The 22510-nt window shown below is 39.3% G+C and overlaps 1 protein-coding gene across 1 annotated transcript in view; it reads right to left on the bottom strand.

The window, feature by feature from the left end:
• Positions 1 to 20697, bottom strand: part of TENM1 (teneurin transmembrane protein 1) — a 647679-nt gene extending 626982 nt beyond the window's left edge. The window contains exon 1 of the mRNA XM_087727833.1: positions 20599 to 20697. The gene's annotated coding sequence lies outside the window, so the exon portion shown is untranslated. The remainder of the gene's footprint in view (positions 1 to 20598) is intronic.
• Positions 20698 to 22510: the final 1813 nt, after the last annotated feature.

Below are 22510 nucleotides of genomic sequence, written 5' to 3'. Positions count from 1 at the left end.
GACATCAGCCTGACCAGTCATCTTGATAAGATGAATCCAAGCAGAGGTAAACATTGTGATTCCGAGCAGATGGCAAGCCATATAACTAATTATCTTAATAGGTTCCGAAAACTGCACATTCCTTTTAACATCTGCATTGTTAATATTAGCATATGTGTTAACTATGCGATGCTATTGCTTATTCTGCATTGTTCTGATGTTTTTCTTTCTTCTTATGATTTAAATCGCTAAAATGAGTTTGTCCATCTTTTAAACACCCTTTTTTCCTATGAGGATTTTTTTTTTGCTCTCCCTGTGAAACATTTACTCCTCTTTGTTGTAAAGATGAGTGTTGGAATGACTTTATTGTTGCCACTGATGAAGTATCCTCCAGATGTCATTAAAAATTAAACAAAGACCCAAGGGGACACGGAGAAATAGATTTTCCATTTTTCTCCCTTTTGCTCTTGAGAGTGATTTATGAAGTACAAGCACATTCATAAACTGAGCTACTACACCCGGGAGAAAACAAACCAGAAATTATTCAATTGTTGGTGATTTGGATTATGAAGTGGCCTCTCCCAAATTTACATTGTGCATCAAAGCCATTTTATCTGCCTCAGAATGTGTCAAGCTTTCAGAATGCAGCCATCCAAAATTAGTCAACCCATCAGCCCAACACAAAAACTCTCCATGGTGATTTTGATTTTGTAAACATGCATTGAATTTCTGCAGTCAAAGCCTATGTATATTGGTATAGGGCGAAGTCCCACTAACTTCAATTGAATTGTCCAGGACTTCTTCTTAATTATAATCATGTACATATTTCTGAATTCAAAGGAGTTGTTTTTCAGTAGGTATAGTAAAGAATTGCAGCTTTATCCATATTTTCCAGAATGTGAAGCCTAATGAATGCTGTGCTGATTTTTTTGTCTGTAACACCTTTATTTTCTTTTGATTGGATGTTCTTAAGTCTGGAAAAAAATGGGTTTTTTTATGCTAAGGTCAACTACCTGCTTCATGTTGCTCTTTCTCTCTGAACAAAAGCCAAACATTTATTTTAATCTTAATGATATAGTTTGGTACCTGGGTTTCAAACATCACTCATTCACTGAGATAAGGAAATAGTTACTGGGTATCATATCTCATATCTTCCTCTGTCATTTTGCCTGGTCTATGGAGTTCCATTCCCACCAAAATCCAGATAGTCTAACCCTGCCATTCTTCTGAAAGACTCTGAAACCTGAGTCCTTTTCTTTGGATGTTTTTTTAACCTGTTTTGGTTATTCTGGTTGCTTGAATCACTTCTGGTGATTTTATTTTTTATTCCTTTGAGTCAGAGGTGGGATTCAGCAGGTTCTGACCAGTTCTGGAGAACTGGTAGTGGAAATTTTGAGTAGTACAGAGAACTGGTAAATACCACCTCTGACTGGCCCCATCCCCATCTATTCTCTGCCTCCTGAGTCCCAGCTGATCGGGAGGGAATGGGGATTTTGCAGTATCCTTCTTCTGCCATGCCCACCAAGCCATGCCCACCAAGCCATGCCATGCCCACCAAGCCATGCCCACCAAGCCACGCCACGCCCATAGAACCAGTAGTAAAAAAAATTGAATCTCACCACTGATTTGAGTCACTGTTGATTTCTGATGACTACCTGGACAAGTTCCTACACTTTTCTTGGTAACATTTCAGAAGTGGCTTGCCATTGTCCCCTTCCTATGACTAAGAGTGAGTGACTGGCTCAATGTCAGTCTAGACTAAACTAGAACTCCCAGTCTCCGGGTTTCTAGCCTGATGCCTATATCAAACTGGTTGTTTCTATTGAAATTGTTTTCAATAGATTAATTTCAATAATTACTTTATTCTGTTGGTCGTTATTTGATTTATTTAATTGTGTATGCTGCCTGAGTGACATACTGATTGGGCAGCCTTATAGAATGGATGGATAGATGGAAGGATGGATGGATGGATGAATTGATGGATGCATGCAGAGGTGGGTTCCTACCAGTTCGCACCTATTCAGTAGAACCGGTTTGTCAAATCTACCGAACCAGTTAGAGGAGGTTCCACCAGTGGACCTGGAAAGCAGGCCACACCTACAGAAGAGGTTCCAAAATTTTTGGAAACCCACCACTGGTCCTTGGATATGATTATTCTACACTATCATGCTCATATTTATAAAACTCAGTGCCTCTGTGAAAGGTAAGGATGACTACTGCATTTCTGGTGCAATCAGAACATTGCGTGTGTTGAAGTTGTTTTAACGCAAACCAAAGATGCCTTTTAAAAAACAACATCATATTCTTATGCCTGCCAGTGCTGTGTGTGAGGTAATTTAAGGTGGTTCTGACAAGTGTCGTTGGCATCTTCATATCCGGTCACATAGGCAGCAAGCCACTCCCATCCGATCACATGGGCGGCAAGCCACTCCCACAAAGGAGGCCACACCCACAGAGTAGGTTCGAACAATTTTTGAAACCCACCACTGGATGCCTGCATGAGTGAATGAGCTAATCTTGACTTTGAATCTGGAATAGCTAATATATCACATTTATTTCTATTAATGGTGGGATAAGATTCTTAAGTTTTGTAATTGGCTAGAAATCCAGGTGAACCACCAAGACCAGATATATTTTACACTCTGGGTATAAAATTAGTAAAACTATTTCAGGTATTCCTGCTCAAGATAGTAGTTAACTACAGTGGGGAAAAGTCTAGGAAGCCTATATATAGATATTTAATTGTTCCCAGTGCCAACTGTTTTAGGTGAACATTTTGCATTTCAAAACTCCCTAAACTGCAATCCAAGTGAAATAATATTACTGATTTTTTTTCTCCTTTCTATTCTTCCCTTCCAAATTATCTGTCCACAACTGCCATTTCTCAAACTTCTTTTATGGCATTATGGAAATCAGAAGAAGTAAAAAGCAGAGACAAGCAACACAAGACATAAAGAATATGTTTTGTGGACCAAACCTCCCTTCCATGGTAAATGTCAGAAATGTAAGCGAATAATGAATTGCCATCCCAAACCTGTCTATTTCTTTTTAAACAAAAATAGAAAAACCACCTTCAACAATATTAGAAACATTCCTGGGGAAATCTTAGGCATTTTCATACATGGGAAATAAATTGTTCTTGATTCACCCCCCTTCACCTGTCCCTCAAAAATGTCTACATTTATTTCAGGTGAATGCAGCATTTTTGCATTCATTTAAAGTTTGGAAGCAAGAGATGTGAGGGAGAGGCTGTGCTGTCTTTCTTTGCACAATCTTCTACTCGCAACAGAACACCTTAGGCCACCAGACTTGAAATTTTGGGCTTAGACAACTTAGAACTTTACCGTCTTCGATCCGACCTAAGCGTAGCACATAAAATTATCTGCTACAATGTCCTACCTGTCAATGACTACTTCAGCTTCAACTTCAACAACACATGAGCTCACAATAGATACAAACATAAAGTAAACTTCTCCAAACTCGACTGCAGAAAATACGACTTCAGCAACAGAGTGGTCAATGCCTGGAATGTGTTACCCGACTGGTTTCTTCCCCAAATCCCCAAAACTTTAACCTTAAACTGTCTACTGTCGATCTCACCCCATTCCTAAGTGGTGAAATTTGATTATTTTTACTACTGGTTCTGTAGGCATGGCTTGGTGGGCATGGCAGGGGAAGGATACTGCAAAATCTCCATTCCCACCCCACTCTGGGGCCAGCCAGAGGTGGTATTTGCCAGTTCTCTGAACTACTCAAAATTTCTGCTATTGGTTTTCCAGAACCTGTCAGAACCTGCTGAATTTCACCCCTGTTACTGTACCTGCCTTAATATTCCCTTGGATTTGTATTCATTTCATGTATTCATAATCATGTCTATACTTATATCTTTTATAGAATGCATGTTTGATGAAATAAAATAAATAAATAAACTAAATCATCTCCACAGCACTCTGCAGCCTTCCTAGAGGGAAGATTTCTTTTTTTAAAGTCCTAGACTGGAAACAGGTCCAAACAGGTTTCCAAAGGTACAAAACTGACCAGATGCTTGACTGCAGATAAACTAATGAAGCCATTATGAAAGAATTCCATGACTGCTCTGTTTTAAATTCAAACTTATTCCTAGGGAATAATTTTTTAAAAATTATTTTTCTCTCACTTATGGAATATAATGAGCTTGATGCCACTATTACTGGTTGGGAAGGACAGTTTCCACTTATTTCATGTTAGACTCTGGTAGACATAGCCCTGGTTTAGTGACCACAACTGTGACTGACAATTTGGTCATTAAGCAAAGAGATTGCTAAGTGAAACTGTGTCCTGATTTTCACTGTATGGTCTCCTTTCCTTCTCATGTTCTGGATCCCAGACAGATAGATTAACAGAGTTGGAAGAGATCTTATAGGTCATCTAATCCAACCCCCTGCTCAGGCAGGAGACACTACACCATTTCTGACAAATGGCAATCCAATCTCTTCTTGAAAGTCTCCAATGACGAAACTCTAACAACTTCCAAGGGCAACTTCTGTTCCATTGGTTGATTGTTCTCACTGTCAGAAAATGTCTACTTACTTCTAGGTTGAATCTCTTCAGTTTCCATCCATTATTCCTTGTCTGGTCTTCAGGTGCTTTGAAAAACAGATTGACCCCCTCCTCTCTGTGGCAGCCCCTCAAATATTGGAACACTGCTATCATGCCTTCCCTGGTCCTTCTCTTTACTAGACTAGCCATGCCCAGTTCTTGCAACTGTTATTCATACATTTTGGTCTCCAGTCCCCTAATCATCTTGGTTGCTCTTCTCTGCACTCTTTCTAGAGTCTCAACATCGTTTTTACATTGTGGCGACCAAAACTTGATGCAGTATTCCAAATGTGGCTTTACCAAGGCATTATAAAGTGGTACTTCACATGATTCTATCCCTCTGTTTATGCAGCCTAGAACTGCTTTTATGGAGCAGTCCCATAAGAGATGCCCTGCCAGCCTCAGTTCTTCTCGTTTCACGTTTGACCACTTTCACCACGATCTGTCCCAGTGGTTGGAAACTTCTCTTCCTTTTCATTGCACACTCTTCTCTTTTGAATTATGAGCCTGCAGATGGATCCTGAGTCTTTGTCTGATTTATGCATAACACCTATTTAATGTAGTAGCCTTTTACATAAACAATAATATGCTCTAAAGCACTTCTTGCTGCTCCTAAATCTTTCTTGCCTCTATTAGTTTGTTCTTCACAGCAGCACCCCCAACCCCACCAGGTGTGTTGGCTGATTTAACCCAAGGCCCTCTGTTTAACAGTACATTTAGGAGGGGGGGTCTTTGAATTATTTCATTCATTAGTTCCTCTAAGGAACACATGATGTATGAGCAGAGGCCATCACCATTTTGACATTAGCTTCCCTGCTAAACTGCTAATGCACTAATATCCCCATTGACGGGCATGTAAGCAACACCTACCCATCAGGCTAATGTAGAAAGTTAGTGATTATGTATACCAAGGTGATGGAAAGAACAACTGCTCTAATAGAGGGAGAAAGCTTGATTAACAGCAAGTGCCACAGAGAGAACTGATGGTTTTGTGGGTGAATGAATCACACAGGAGGGAGATAGCAATTGCCTACGTCTCTGCCCGTTGGCACAAGATGGAAGGGGGGGGGGAGAAAGAATTAATAGCAGCTGGGCTGAGCTACTGTGTAAAGCTCTTAGAACAGCTTCAACTCTACTTAAAGGAATGAAATTAATTTAAGAAGGTGTGGTAAACTCTTGGTTTAGCAAAGTATTGTGGGCATTGGACAAGCCTACACTTCTGTTGTTGCACACTGCTTTTTCCTTAAAGCAGTTCTTAATACTGGGTTTTCAGCACAAAAACCTAATGAAGATGACAATCATCTACATCAGGGGTGTCAAACTCAATGCCCAGGGACCAATCCGCCCCACAGGGTGCTTAAGATCTGGCCTGCGGGGCCATCCTGGAAACAGCAAAAGACTGGCCCGCAGTGTCTCTGCCAGTGAAAACGGAGTTCCATTTTCACTGGCAGAGGGTTGCAGGAGGCGATTGCAGCCGAAAATGGACCTTGGGAGCCCGTTTTTTTCTGGAAAAGTGCTCAGGGCACCACAGGTGCCCCCAACACAAGTGATGTTGAGCTGGCCACACCCACCCTGGCCTCCCAAGAGGCCTCCCACCTCTAAAACAACCCTGATGCAGCCCTTAATGAAATCGAGTTTGACACCCATGATCTACATTGTCTCTTGGGGAAATTAACTGAGAGCTAGTACTACATGCTTGGGCTGTGTCTCCATTTAATAAATTTCATGGTATCAACTTTTTAGCCTATTACAGGAGTGTTAATATGTTTTCCACCTAATTCAGTTTGAGGAAATACAGCTGCTGGGTACACGAATAGAAGCTATACCAAATGACATTTCTAACCTAGCTTTCTTTTGGCCATTCCCAGGGCTGCTCCTACCGAATCTTTAACTACTAGACCCTGATGAAGGTCATAAAAAAGGAACTTTGCAAATAAAACTGTTCTATAAAAATACCCAACTGTAGCCCACTTTGGGTTTACAAATGAAAGCCACTCTTCAGGAATACCCAGCTTTAGATCTACAATGTTAGCTTGTTGTGCCAAGCCATAAGATGTCTCAGGAGTTTCTTTTTTTCTGGATTCGCCAGCTGGATAGTTGACACTAATGCTATTGAGTTAAAAACTGAAAAAGTTTATTAAGGAAAGCATAAGAAATGAATAACTTTAACCCTGAAGCATAATACAGATAGCAAATATGCATGGACAAGGGAATAAGATAAGAAAGGGCAATATTTAGTATAGGGATGGAAAGGAAGACAGGACAAAAAAAATCTCACATTCCTTTGGTAGCTAGCTGCTCATCATCTTCATCAAAAATAGCTATGGATATAGCACAGATTATCCTATCAAACATATAGCACCTTTCTGGAGATAGTAATTCTCAATCTTTTCTCACATCACTCATTATGATCAAAGACAGTTACAGATTATATGTATGTAGCATAGGTAGTCACTTAGAGCTGGTTTAGAGAATTATATACTCTACTTTTCTTTCCTAATTAATCAATTTCATTATTTAGATCACGGGTGTCAAAGTCGCTGTGTCACATTGCCATCATGTGACATTTCGTGATGTTTTTCCCCTTCATGGAGCTGGGGTGGGCTTGGCCTGCATGTGAAGCATCTGGCCTGTGGACCAGCAGTTTGGCACCCCTGATTTAGATGAAATGTATCTCCAGATATGGGTATTTATGCCAAAGCTTTAGGAGGGCTGGCAGATGTAGGGTGTGGAGTCAAAAGAGGAATCAGCCTAGAGTCTCTAAATTCTAAGTCCTACGCCTCTTTAATTCCATTAACCCTTATCTAGCTCAAAAGTAACGCAGAACATTAGTTGGCTAGATTCTTGTGTGCAGGCATGAGCAATAAATCCATTTAATTGGAACTTAATGTGTGGCTCTGGTTTTTCACACCTGACAAAAGCAAAGACTTTCCATCATACATGGATAAGCAAACCGGCCAACCTTGTCCATGCCAGCCATAACTAAGCTAGGTGGCAGACCTTGTGATCAAGGGTTTGAGATCATGCTATGCTGACATCACTGATAAACATTTACATCATGCTATGCCAATATTACACCCCAAAAGAAGCAAAGTTTATATGCACTAATTACCAAAAGAAAAAAAGGAAAAGAAAAATCATGTACATGGCAACATGGAGACCTTCCATCAATATGACATTCTTCTATAAACACACAAATGGGATTTTACCCTGAAATTTTCCTATTCATCCATGCCCTCTTCCAACAAAACCCATCCTACAATTTCCTTTAATTTTGTACCCTATGTCCACATTACTTTGTTGATCTTGGAGGATAAATTATTCTCAATTTAGATATCACCCTCCAACTATTTATTTTGTCCTTCTCTGACCTTAGTGTAAGCTAAGGCTGTAAGCTGGTACACTGCACATATTTCCTCTTAATAGGATCTGGGCAACAGGAAGTTAGTTTGTAAAGTGGTCTCCAGGTTACTGATTTTAGTACCAAACAGGGTCATCATGCATGAAGAATCTGCTTGGAGCAGTGAACTGTGTGAAGTTAAGCTTATGGGAAGTGTGGGAAAAAAAGGATGCTTGGTGAGAAAATGAGGTAGAATAGTCTGCAGATGAAGGAAAAAGTCAGGGTAAGAGAATGGCTGTTGCAGGAATGATGAAAGACATTATATTTTATCTATATATAGAGAGAGAATGGGAAGAAAGATCGCGGCATAAAATATAGTCAAGGAAAACAAGGAATGGTTAAGATTAAAAGAAGAGAAATGCAAGGCTATTTTGACAGGAAATAACACACACACCTTTGAACTGTGTGTGAAGAGCTAAACAGGAGCTCACACAGCAGAGCGATCAAAATTAAACATAAAAGCAATGAAATGATTGGAGATAAAACAGAAGAGATTGCTCTTCTGCTGAGAAATTGTATGGAAATAATAAGGAAGAGGAATGGAAACCACTACTACAGTATTGAAGAGGCAAAAAAATCATGAAACAGAAGTAATGAAAGCTGTGCAAAGTGTAAAATGAGGAAGAATGAAGCTTATGGAGGAGGTACGTAGCTTTTTTAATTTTAAGAATTATGAAAATTGCATCAGCGTCAGTCAATTTGAAGGTTAGCATTTTTGTTCCCTTGATCAAAGTAAGAGGCAGAGACACTGGATAAAAAAAAATTACAGGGATATAGTAACCTCTGTATTTATTTATGGCTGATAGATGACAGTGAAGAAAATTTGAGAAGTCCAATGTGAGTTATGCTGGATAGGAAGTATGAAAACAAAATATTTACTCTTCAGCAAGTCATTATGAAATATACAAACGTAAGGAAGGAAGTTTGTACTCTGTTAGTCTATAAAAAACATGTGATAAAGTCCAAGGCCATGAAGGAGGCCAAGGATGGATGTGGTGGGAACAGGGATAGTTTGCAAAGATAGAAAGATACAGAGATGAGTAGGGAATGTGTGAGTGTATGTAAACTAGTACTGAGCTACATTCCTTCTCCTTTCCTTCTTTTATATCTCTCATTTCTTTGTTTTTCAACTTTTTTGTGCTCTGCATATTAATTATCCTACAAAGGAATAAGCATGATGAATCAAAGTTGGCTATGTGCCCAAGCTTGCTGACGGCATATTCTTGCACAAAAAATTATGTTATTCATAAAGCTAGCATTATACAAGGCAGTCTCAACTTTTCATACAAGTTGATGATTGATTATTTAGTTAGTTAGTTATGGTGCCTTCAAGTCAGTGTTGACTGTGGGCAACTGCCTTGACGGGTCCCTGCAGTTTTCTTGGTGAGGTTTTTCAGAAGTCCTTTGCCACTGACTTCTTCTTCCTAGATCTGAGAGAAAGTGACTAGCCCATTGTCCCTAAGATGAGGCTAGAATTCACAGTATCACAGTTTCTAGCATGGTGCCTTAACCACACCACCAAATTTGCTCTGTTGAATGATAGAATATCGATATACTGAGTATTTTGAAATAGCATTAAATCATCATCGTCATCATCATCATCATCATCATCATCACCACCACCACCACCACCACCACCACCACCACCACCACAACCTCCTCCATCATCTCAAACAGCTTTCCAAAACTTTAAGGAATATGCTAAAATTTGATTAAGATGTCAAAGTCGAGACATTTTTTCACATTGCAGATTATTATCATGTGCACAATATTTCCATTTTCAATTTTTTTTCAAGCTTGAAATGTCTGGTTGAGAACCTGAAATTGAGAACCAAAATATTTCATCCCCTGACATTGAGCAAGTAAAAATGCCACCTAGCCACCCAAGTCAAGATGGGATTCATTTTTTTTTACTACCAGTTCTGTGGATGTGGCATGGCTTGGTGAGCGTGGCAGAGGAAGGTTACTGCAAAATTTACTCCTCCTGATCAGCTGGGACTTGGGAGTCAGAGAATAGATGGGGACGGGGCCAGTCAGAGGTGGTATTTACCGGTTCTCTGAACTACTCAAATTTCTGCTACCAGTTCTCCAGAACTGGTCAGAACCTGCTGAATACCACCTCTGGCATAATACCTGATACCAACCATGTTCTTTTGCCACCTAGGGCAAAAAATGCTCCACCATACCAAAACATAACAGTAAAAATTCAACGATTAAGAAAATAAATGGTGATCTGAAGATCTGCTACCCGAAGAGCTCATTTCTATTTGCTTCATTGTAGGTGTAGCCTTGGGAGGTTGAATGTTCACATTTTCACTTAATCATGAAGTTCACCTTGAACTAGTTGCCATCCTTCTGCTTATCTTAGTTGCAGAGAAATTGGGATAAAGAAAGGGATGGGGGCAACTTCGCACAAGATGCCTAACTCTCTTGAGGGGGGGAAAATGAGCTAAATATGGAAGGTGATACTTTGGGGAGATTCACATGATGTTTATTATAAGAAAAGATGCAAGCTTATACGGGCTCAAACAATTTACAAAGGAGTCATATTTAATGAAAAGTGACAAGGTTAATGATGTTTGCTCTCATTTCTGGGGATATCTAATTAACATCATTACATTTTACAAGGCTAACGTATTGATGGTATAGTAAAAAAAAATAAGCAAAATGCTAAATTGCATATCAAAGCAGCTGGAAACATCTGGCTTTAGGATCTTAAGACAAGATTTCTATTTAGTACCAAAATAAAAACAAAAGAGGAAGAAAATGAAAAGTGGGGTGGATGGGAAAAGGGAGCGAGGAAAATGTCTCTACGGGCTTTTGAACCAGGGGACAGCTCAGTAAAAAAAATATGGAGTGTTCTCTTGAGATGCTTTAATTGTAGCCAATGCCGTTTCCTTGCTTATCCTGCTGCGCTTTGGATACAAATCTAAATAAATATCCAGTAATTAGATTAAGACATTAAATAAGCTATTTGCTGGGCTTCCAGTTTAACTATACCATTTGCTGAGAACCTGGTACTCTTCATTTAGCCTATAAATAAGAAGTTACTGATCTGTAATGTTCCTTATTCTAGCTAGACTATTGATCAAAAGCAATGACCAAAAACAACTGTAGATTTTCAGTCATATTTGGAAATGCTGGAAACTATATCCTTCACTGTCCATGGGCAAAGCAAATACCATATCATTAATCTATGTTGCCTTTAGTACATGGAAATTTCTTATAGTTTTGGACTGTTTCTTTCCTCCTGACAATAACTTGGACCAATTTTTTTGCTCAATACCCTAAAAAGAAATTCTATTGAACCCTATAATATCTATCTGTGAGTAGAAATATGTAAAATAGTATGTATTTATTTGTCACGTTTTATGGCTGACCATCTCTAATGAAATTGTGGGCATCTAGCAGAATAAAAATACAATCAATCTACCAAAATTTTTAAAAAAGCAAAGGACAACAACAACAATACCTTCCACCTGATAATCTCATATTATACATTCCATAACTATAGTAGCATCTTAGCTACAATGCCTGGAAATCAGAGGTGGCATTCAGCAGGTTCTGACCAGTTCTGGAGAACTGTAGTGGAAATTTTAAGTAATTTGGACAATCAGTAAATACCACCTCTCACTGGCCTCGCCCACATCTATTCTTTGCCTCCCAAGTCCCAGCTGATTGGGAGTAAATTGGGATTTTGCAGTGTCCTTCCCCCAGAGTGAGGTGGGAATGGAGATTTTGCAGTACCCTTCCCCTGCCATGCCTACCAAGTCATGCCCGCAGAACCGGTAGTAAAAAAAAATTGAATTTCACCACTGGTGCACCCACTCTATCAGATCTGGTGGGATGGACTGGGAGCATATGCGTGATGGCATATGCACTGGGAGAAGGAAGATGGGGAGAATCCCAGTAGGAGCTTCATGGTTTCCACAGGGGAGGCAGAGCATTCCAGAGAGAAGCCTAAATTAAGAGATTGTACAATCCTGAAGTGGATGGGAGAAAGGAGAAGAGGTTCAGGGAGGCCATACCAGAGATGGGTTTCTACTGGTTTGCCAAACCGGTAGTGGTAATTTAGCCTGGGTCGCGGAACCGGCAGCGACTCAGGCTGGCCATGCCCCTGAACCGGTTCCTCAGTCTCCGCTGCTGTTGCCGGCATGGTTTTTATTAGTTTCTCATGTTCTTCATGCATGCACAAAACAATTTATATTGAACTGTGCACATGTGTGTCTTGCGTGTATGCAAAGTGAACTGGTACCAGTGCCAGTAGAAACCCACCCCTGGGCCACACACTAGAATCTCCTGGGGTATATCTATTAGGTTAGGTTATAGCTATGGTTTGGCAAGATTCTGTCTATTAGATTTAAGCAAATAAAGAACTGGGTTCAATTGGATTTCAATGGGTTATCTTTGGGCATGGGCCTGACAGTGACAGGTGTGAAGGGCGAATATACATATCTCGGGATAATGTTACAGGATCCAATCTGGGTCGGTCACCAGGATGAGAAGTTTTGTCTGGAGTCATGCTGGAGCCCATCTTCAGGGAACCTCTCTCCAGTAGAATGAGAGGTTTTCTACAAGCAACCTGAGGCCATGCCATGTACAGCTTTGAAGGTTTTGAATCGTAGCTGGCAACTTTACAAAGCAGTCATCTTGCATGAGTGTAGTGTGGTGCACCCAATATTGTAAGTGCACTTGGGGCCTGACATGGATCCAGTTGATGCTGGATCATATCTTATGATGGGCAGAAGTATCTCCGGGCATAGCATTTCACCCACTTTATAATATTCGGAGTGAAAATGGCCACATGGCAATGCAGGCTGTTGAGAATCTGCAGCATTATTTGCAGAAATACACTTCAAAGCAAATTCAGAGAAAAATAACTAAACTCATGAAATAAACACAGCAGGTAACATGGGTAGATCTGCTGCAGGCTTCATGTCAAAGGATGGTTGCTTAGTGATTTTGATTAGATTGCTTGGCAAATCCAGGCTTATAAAATAAGGGTAAAATCGGGTCTTTAAGAGGACACACCTGGAGCTTTTTCATCGAAAAGTACACTTCAGTCCTTAAAAATATCAGATACACTGCTCCCCTTTTCATTCTAATCAATTGTATGCATTAATTAAAAATATTAAAATTAAATATCAAGAGGGTTTTGCCCTGTAATTTGAGTTTCTACTTATTAACTGAGCCATATACTTCAACAGACAAAAAACAAGGGGTAAAACACTCCCAAAACATGATAGGCTACAATGAGAAAATTGTGGGTCAGATTTCACTATCTGTTTCAAATGGCATCTGATGAAAAATGCACATTGTGTAACGATAGAATAAATATTGCCACAGTGTAAATATTGTGCTTATTCTCAATGGACCAGAGATTTCTGCTTTCAATAGTTACTGGAATGGGTGAGTATTTATTTATATTAGCATTTTCATGTAATTGTTCTGTAATATTCATTGTAGGGGTGAACAACATACTGAATATTATTTGTACATAAAAATAATATCAACAAGAAAACTCTTAAAATATTAATACCTTTGGAGTATCACTAAAATAGCACCAATATTAAACATGGTTTAATGATCCAAACTCAGGGATAATGACTGTTTTGAAGTGATTTGGGAGAAATACCAGCCATATTTATTAGATATAGTGATGAATTTTGACTGTGGAAACCCGGGTTCATATCTGTCCTTGATCAAGAATCAAAACATTGACATAAGCCTATGTCAATAAAATATAAAATAAAAGGTAAAGGTTTCCTCTGTCCAGTCATGTATGATCTTAGGTGATGGTTTTTCTTAGCTGAGGGAGCCAGCATTGTCTAAAGATGCATCCATGGTCACGTGGCCAGCATGACTATATGTCAAGGTGCACAGAACGCTGTTACCTTCCCACTGAAGTGGTACTTATTTAACTACTCGCATTTGGATGCTTTTGAATTGCTTGATGGGCAGGAGGTGGAGCAAGGAACAGAAGCTCACCCCATCGTGCTGTGCTTGGGTCTCGAACCTGGGCTGTCAGCTTTCCAGCTAAAGCTCAGCGTCTTTAACTTCTCACCCATCATGGCTGCCCAACATTTTACGCAAGTATTGGTTGCACCAGTTACAGTGGCTTCGTTTAGCTAAGCTATGATGGTTGGTTGTTCAGTCAAGTCACATCAAGCAGCAACTGAGGTAAAATTAAGTTCCATTAAGTTGATGTTGTCCAGTCGTCATCTTGCTTACAAATCTAAAAACAAACCAGCAAAATACTCCATCTTGACTTCCCTTGATTAGCGAACCAATCCAACTTATATCTAGGTTTTCAAAAACAGAAATGAAGTGACAGTTTCTTTCAGCCTGCCATGCCAAACATGATCCCAGCATCCTGATTCATAAAACATGAGAAAAAAGAAAGCCATTATGAAGTTGAATTCTTGCATTATGAATTCCTTGTGTGAAATCAAACACACACACACACACACACACACACACACACACACACACACACCATTGATTTTTTCTCCTCCCTGGTTACCTCTCAAGAGCTGAATAGATTCCTGGCTGTCTCTTTTCTTGCTTCACCAGCCAAATATTAATAGGCTCTCTAACAGCCAGAAATGTATTTGACCAAAAGTGCTTTCAGCAGACAATCCATTATCAGAGAGAAGATCCTTTCAGGACTTGAAATAGCAATATGATCAAGATAGGTAGTCTGCTGTATTTTGGAGATCTGGCTCCAAAGAGTTACTAGCAGCAATAAGAATTATGTCCTAGCTGGTAGATGGTTTTAACCTTTCCACCTTCACCTGCGTATTCAAAACTGCTGATATAACTTCAATTTCAATGTACTTCCTATGAGGAGGAGGAGGAGGAGGAAGATTACTGTTTGATGAAAAACACTATTTCTTTTTAACAGAACAGACTTTGGTCCTAGTGCCCCTTCCCTTTTGATTTCTGTTGTTAAACAAATAGCAGTTTAGTATAAGTAGAATTTAGGGACATGGTGGCTCAATGGTTAAGATACTGAGCTTGTCGATCAGAAAGGTCAGCAGTTTGGCGGTTCAAATCCCTAGCGCCGTGTAACGGAGTGAGCTACCATTACTTGTCCCAGCTTCTGCCAACCCAGCAGCTTGAAAGCATGTAAAAATGCAAGTAGAAAAATAGGGACCACCCTTGGTGGGATGGTAGCAGCATTCCATGCACCTTTGGCGTTTAGTCATGCTGGCCACATGACCAGGGAGACGTCTTTGGGCAGTGCTGGCTCTTTGGCGTTGAAACGGAGATGAGCCCCCTAGAGTCAGGAACAACTAGCACATATATGCAAGAGGAACCTTTACCTTTACCTATAAGTAGAATTTGCTCCAGGAGCAGACAATGTATACAGGCTTGGAGGGACATTTGGAATTTTGAGAGTAAATTGGGGGCATTTTTACAAATGGCTGTCTTGGTGAGAGATTGTGTCAGGACAAAATAGCAGCGGGATGATGTCGCTGATCCCAATCAGCCTGAACTAGGACTGGGCAAATCACCGATTCAACATTTTGTTTCAGTACAATCGCCTCTTTAAATCAAATTGCAAAATCTATTTACTATACTCAGTAATGCAGGGCACCTTTGAATTGATTTGAACATTCACTAGACTACACATATGTGTGCACAGTGTGATAGAACTGAACTGAGGCTTCAAACTGGATTGGTTTGATCTGACCATTTAAATCAATAATTCAAATCAAGTCGCCTCTTTGAACTGTGCAAACTTAATTATTACTTGGTTAAACCATTGATCTTCAAGTGACATAGATACAAGGAGAAAGGAAAGGAAAGGAAAGGAGAATTCAGAGAAAGAATCTGCCAACAACAAACAAAGGGAAAATATTCTCAAAACTATTAAGGATTTTCAATGTAATTGCAATACCAAATTCTACCTCTAATTTTAACATTGTAGTTAATTTTTCCAAAACATGACAGAACAATATATCAGCTGCAAAGACAAGTGACCACACTTTTTTTAAATGTGCAAAATAAAGAACCGCTTCATATAATTAAATGCTTTTTCCTTCTAAATTTGCTTTTTAGAACATTGGATACTCTTTTCATTCCATCCGATCCCAAAATTAAAGACAGCAGATATTGTTTGAAAGAACATCTTGATCTTTCTGACATTTAAGAACTTTTAAAACCATATTCCACATAATTACATTTCAAACATTTTCCCCCTTTTAAGGGATCCATCTTGGCAATTTTAATTGGTTAAGACATTTTTGTATCTTAGTTACTTAAAAGGAAAAAAAAACATAACCCTAACTTCCCCCTAAATGTTTGAACTACTATATTATCTCTCTTAAAAATTATGTTGTTGATTAATTACTAATTATTAATTTAAGGCAATGTCATTTCAGGAACTCTTAGTTGCTCAGGGACTTTTTTTCTCTCTGTTGTGGGTAAATGTAATGCTTAATGGTTTTGAATTCCAAGACATTTTATAATATGTGCAACAACAGTGTAAATGTACTCTATTGATTGATCGATTGACTGACTGTATCTTTAAAACCATGTTTTATCACCACCTGAATCCTAAAGGGATATATCTCTACATAAACTTTGGAAATGCAAACTACAGTAGCAAAATAACACACACAAAGAGAGAAGGCAATAGAATAACAACACTGGAAGTGACAAACATGAATGATGAAGTCATTCATGCTGTCTTGTTATTAATCCAAGGTTTTCATGTGGGTCCTTTCCTTTATTCTGTACAACATTCTTTTTTTTTCAGTTCAAAAGTTTTATTTCTTTTAAAACAAACTCTGTACAACGTTCTGTTGAGAAAATAAAGGAACATTTGGCTTCTTGCCAGGGGCAGGTTGTTGCCAGCGTTACTGCTGGTTCACTTTGTACGCACTTTGTGGTTCAGTCCCAATTTCCACCACTGGTTTCCGAAACCGGTGAAAATCGGTAGCAACCCATCTCTGCTTCTTACCTAAAGTTACAGTGTGCAGATCAGTGGTGGGATTCAACCAGTGCAACAACCAGTTCACTGAACACATGCTGACCACTGACCAATATATCCAAAGACAATCAAATTTGTATCATGTAGAATAGCAATAGCACTTAAACTTATATACCACTTCACAGTGCTTTACAACCCTCTCTAAGCAGTTTGCAGAGTCAGCATATCGCCCCCAACAATCTGGGTCCTCATTTTACCCACCTCGGAAGGATGGAAGGCTGAGTCAACCTTGAGCCTGGTGAGATTTGAACTGTCAAATTGCATGCAGCTGGCAGTCAGCAGAAGTAGCCTGCAGTACTCTAACCACTGTGCCACCATGGCTCATTTAATGAATTAAATGAGAAGATACCCACTCTAGAAATGACCAAGTCTAGTAACTCCGATATCTTAGATAGGCACACCAACCTAATTAAGTGATTAGCCAATGATTTGAGTAAATTTTTTCCCAACTTTCATCAGGTTGGAAAAGGCTGGGGAGAAAATAATTTGGAAAGAAAAGCCTGCTAAGGAAGAAGCTTATCAAAGTCTGTAACTGTCTATATTATATCTATATCCACTTCGGAATTCCAGGTAGAAAAATAACTTTTGTTCGATGTCGTTACACTGATAAATGCTACAGCATAGCTTTCTGAGCTATTAAGCATTGACAGCTCTTTTCAAGATGCCAGAGAATTAGCAGAAACATATTAGGCATTGTTAATAACAGTTATGCAAGTTCTATGCCAGACAGCGTGGCTTATGAATGATTAAGGTCTATGAAAGATACCCCAAGTGATTCATCTTCTCTTATCAACAAGATTAATTCCTACCTTTATAAAAGCCAACTTCCATTTATCTAACTAAGGAAACCATAATACACTAATTTTTCCCCCCATAGTCTCCAGCTGTCCAAATTTTCTTAAGGAGGAAATGCATTCAGGATTTTTTTTTTAATGTCTTCCTTATCACATGGCACCATGAATTCAATATACGTCAAAAGTATGGAGAAAATTTAACTCAGTCCTCTACTGTCGTAGAAATTTACTCAGCCCAAAGGAGATGTATTAATCAACAGTTATTCCTTTTGTTGTGTTCCAATCACCCACGCAGTAGAATAAAACAAAAACAAAAATTGTCATTAAGATGACAGAGACAGACGCTTTCACCTAATAAAGAAGCCTTCACTTTCATTTATAACAGGTAATTATATGTTCAGCTCTGAGAAGACATTTTAAAAAAATGAATAGCACATCTGATCCAATCCTTTCTCCAGAAACCATTGCTGTACTTCTGATGATGGTATTAATGAAAGTAGTAATACATATTTAGATTGATATATCTTCTGGTTTCATACCATGAAATTTGTAAAGGGTGACTGAAGTGAAATTTTCACTGAAGCTACTGAATGACTGATGTAACATCTGTTTTAGTCCTATCCCCTAGTCTGGATTCCAATTATCCAAATATATTTTTTGCTTGGAAAAAAAGCTTCAGGGTTTGGGTTTTTTTACACATCTGTCTCAAGATGTTTGACTTCAACCACCTAATTGCCAATGTTTTCTCCTCTGGAAAAAAATCTCATGGGTGGGGTTTTTCCCAAGGAATTGTCTTGGGATTTAATGACCCAATTTACAAGTAGAGACCACACAAGTAATGCAAGTGCTGGGAACAAACCGCAAACCTGCTGAAGGATGGTACAAGCAACTTTTATAGAAGTTGTTCTGACCGAGTATTCCCCAAAAAGCACAAAGTAGATTCCTGGTCCTGATAAAACCCCTTTTAGTAAAAGAATATGAATTCCTCTCATTCACCTTCAGCAAAGGCCCGATAAACAGTCTTTCAAAGGTGAAGTCATGACCACAGACCTTATCTAGCTAGGAAAGCTGCCATGTAAATATTTTCCAAATGCAGTGCTGTGCAAGAAAAGACTTGGCACAGAGTCTCTGAGATTCACAGACGGATCTTCACATTTCTAAAATGAACAAACAAACAAATTGTTTCCTGCAAAAGCCCACTCCCCTTTCAGTCCTCTTTTATTTTCTATGGGAGGGTCCATTCACTGTGGCTTTACTCCCAAGTCGACCCTGAACTCGTAGTTATTCTTTTCTTCTGGCAGCTCTGTGCATGCGCACACTGGGAGCAGGCTCCAGCTACTCCTCTGCCTCACTGCTGTCTAGGTCTGAAGACAGCTGAGGACTGCCAGACGGCCTTGACCCCACCTCTGTCTACAATGCAGAGCCCTTGTCCTTGCCTTCCCCAGCCTCCAGGACTGGCCCATGTTCTTCCTCCACCTCCTCACTGTCTGACTCTGCTACCAGCTCCACTTTAAGACATGCTATCTGGAGAATTCTGGGAGCTGAAGTCCACAGGTTTTAAAGATGCCAAGGGTGGACACTCCTGCTTTATAGAGTTACGTCAAAGGCCAATCACAACAAGAGTTAGATTTTCTGCTTATATGTATGATACAAGTGGTCATGATTCAGCATCTAGAAATAATGCCTAAGGAAGCTATTGTGTGGAAGACTCTTGAAAGTCCCTTGGACTGCAAGGAGATCAAATCAGTCAATCTTAAAGCAAATCAACCCCAGTTGTTATTTGGAAAGACAGATACTGAAGCTAAAACTTAAACACTTTGGCCACCTAATGAGAAGAGAGCAGTCCTTGGAAAAAATCCTGATGTTGTGAAAGATTGAAGGCAAAAGAAGGGGACAGAGGATGAGATACTTAGTGTCATCGACACAACAAACATTAATTTGCTCAAACAGGAGGCCTGGCAAGTCTGGAGAAGTGAGTTCAGGATGATCATTTTACTCATTTAGCTATAGACCACTGAACAATTATTGTATAATAAAGTGATATGCAAATTTTATAATAAAGTGAAAAGCACATACATCACAATCAACTTTTAACAAACAACCGGAATAAGAATCCTCCACCCAAACATTAAAAATTTTATTCTATGAATTTTATTATGCCTCGAGATAGATTCATCACAATAGTTTAGAGACAGAATTTTGATTTTCACACACCTACAAGCGGGCAGAAGAAGTGGGCCAACAGCCATGTGAGCTCCTGTTGTATAGATGCAGGGCCTGTGGGGCAGCTCCACCACGACCCCATCTCGCCTCATGGCCACCAAATGGAAATGGGAGCAATAGATAGGGCTTATTTTGAAAGTAGGGCTTATATTAGCTGCATGCATAAAACATGCTAGGTCTTATTTTCAGGAAAACAAGGTAGGTTAATTCTGATTATTGTTAGATTAAAAAGTCAAAAATGATGCCTGTATTCCTGTTAAAAAAAAATACAGGCAAGGCTCTTTTCAACAAGAAAAAGCTTGAAAACTTCTCAATACAATAAACAATAAGTGTTCTTTACAATAAAGAACATAAAATCTACTTAGTACTACCAAATTATCCCCTAATAGTACTGCTTTACTTCTTGTAGCTTGTGGCATTCTAAATTTAGGGTTCTCCACAAACAAGGGAGGTTTGGCAAACATCAATTCCTAAGAATTAAGAGGCATCGTGTGTGTACATTTAACTAGCAAACAAATTATTTCCAAATGCCACTGATTTTGAACTTTTTAAAATTATTTCCTGAAATTATGTCCCGCTCTTTTGACGGATGTGTTATGTTGCATTTCATTACTTTTTCTCCTTACCTTGTTCTTCTCTTCTTTCAGATAAATGATGAGGCTTTCAGAAAAGATTAAGCACAAGCAGACGATAAAGCAATGGTCCAAACACAGTTTTAATTGGAACGTCAAATCCTATAAGGAAAGAAAAAAAATTTAAATCATTAATAATGTGACTCTTTTTTAATCTGCCGAAACAATAGAAAAATCCATAGATTTGGGGTTTTAAGCAGCCCTTTTCTGGTTTTTGATCATATACATTGATTATCTGTGGTTCTGCAACATTGCAAAGACACATTCAGATCTTGCCTTTGGAAATTCAAATTCCAAGTAGCTTAATTAAAATACATTTCTAGGGATCAGAGAGGGTTTTTTACCCAGACTTCCAGCAATGATCCAATTTGCTACGGTAACACATTGACTGCGAAATTTTACGTTGGTTTTAAAGTAAACACATTATAGAGATTAGAATAGAGAAGTTAACAGCAATGAGTGAACTGGAATAGGACATCCTGTTTTCCTATTTCTTTTGTTCTTTTCCGTATTTATCTCTGAAATATTTTTTCTTAAGGATTAAAGAAGCTGACCGAAGCTTCCCAAGAGCATGAAGCAAACTCCTGGTCCTGGGAAAAACCCCTTTTACTAATTGACTGTGAATTCTGCTCTTCACATCCAGCAAAGTCTTTCAAGGGAGGATTTACAGTCACAGACCTTATCTGGCTTGGAGAGCTGCCAGGCCAATACTTGCAAAACTTGACAAGGAGTCTCAGAGATTCACAGGCCAATTAAGCAAACTAATTGTCTCCTGCAAATTCCACTACCCTTTCGCTCCTCTTTTATTTCCTCTGGGAATGGGCCATTCATCGTCCACCTGTGGCCTTACTCCCAAGTTGCCCCCTCTTCTTTAGTTGTTCCCTTCTCCTGGCAACTCTGCATGAGCACAAGGGGAACAGGCTCCAGCTGTTTGTCTGCCTCACAGATGTCTGACTCTGAAGGCAGCTGATAACTGCCTTCAGATGGCTCTGGCCCCCTCTCTGCCTCCGACACACAGCCCTCATCAGAGCCTTCCCCAGACTCCAGGACTGGCCCATCTTCCTCCCCAACCTCCTCACTGTCTGAATCTGCTGCCAGCTCTGCTGGCAGGCCACAACACAGACAAATAGCCCAACCCAAAACAATCTCTTAAGCAAGATAAATGAAGCAAAACAGGGCCACAAAATATAATGATACATTATTGCAGGGGTGTCAAACTTGCAATGATATGTTGTCATCACATGACATATCGCAACTTTCCCCCTTTTTTAAAAATGGGGATGGGTGTGGCCAGCATGTGACACATCCAGCCTGTGGGCTGCAAGTTTGATACCCCTGTTTTATTTTCATTAACTCTAGACCTGAGACCAAAGTCAGTTTCAATTGATAATGTAGACCCACAAAAATGGTTTAATTTGGTGCTTATGTTAAGCATGTTGTATGAGTATCGCAAATGTTTCCTCTTTGGGATTTAATGAAAATGTGTACAGGTACAGAAGCTGCAAACTGCTGGAAGGGTTACTAAACAATGAAAGACAAAACATTCTCACTTACGTGAGCAATAGCATTTGACACTCACAAAACCAAGTAAATAAATGCAAAAACATGACTCTACCTATGAGAATATATTTGAAAATCTCTCGTTAGAAATTTCAAAACCTGCCTCTCAACAAATTTGTTGTGTTTTTATAATGACGATTTTAATGTTTTTTAGTGTTTTTATGTTGTATGGTGATCAGAGTCATTGGATACAAGATGGGTGGCAAATAAATTTTACAAACAAACAAACTGAAAAATGCAGAAGGGATTATTTTTCTGTACAACCCTATTTTTTTCCATTACTGGTACTTCCTGGAATGACCATGTAAATATATTTCACAGCAAGAGGAGGAGCATCAGTGGTGGT

This window comes from Thamnophis sirtalis, unplaced genomic scaffold (genome assembly GCF_051295495.1).
Source record: "Thamnophis sirtalis isolate CommonGarterSnake01/CBP01778 unplaced genomic scaffold, rThaSir2_p1.2 scaffold_13, whole genome shotgun sequence".
NCBI classification, from domain to species: domain Eukaryota; kingdom Metazoa; phylum Chordata; class Lepidosauria; order Squamata; family Natricidae; genus Thamnophis; species Thamnophis sirtalis.
The sequence above is the reverse complement of the archived record's forward strand: the minus strand, read 5'-3'. Positions and strand labels throughout refer to the sequence as shown.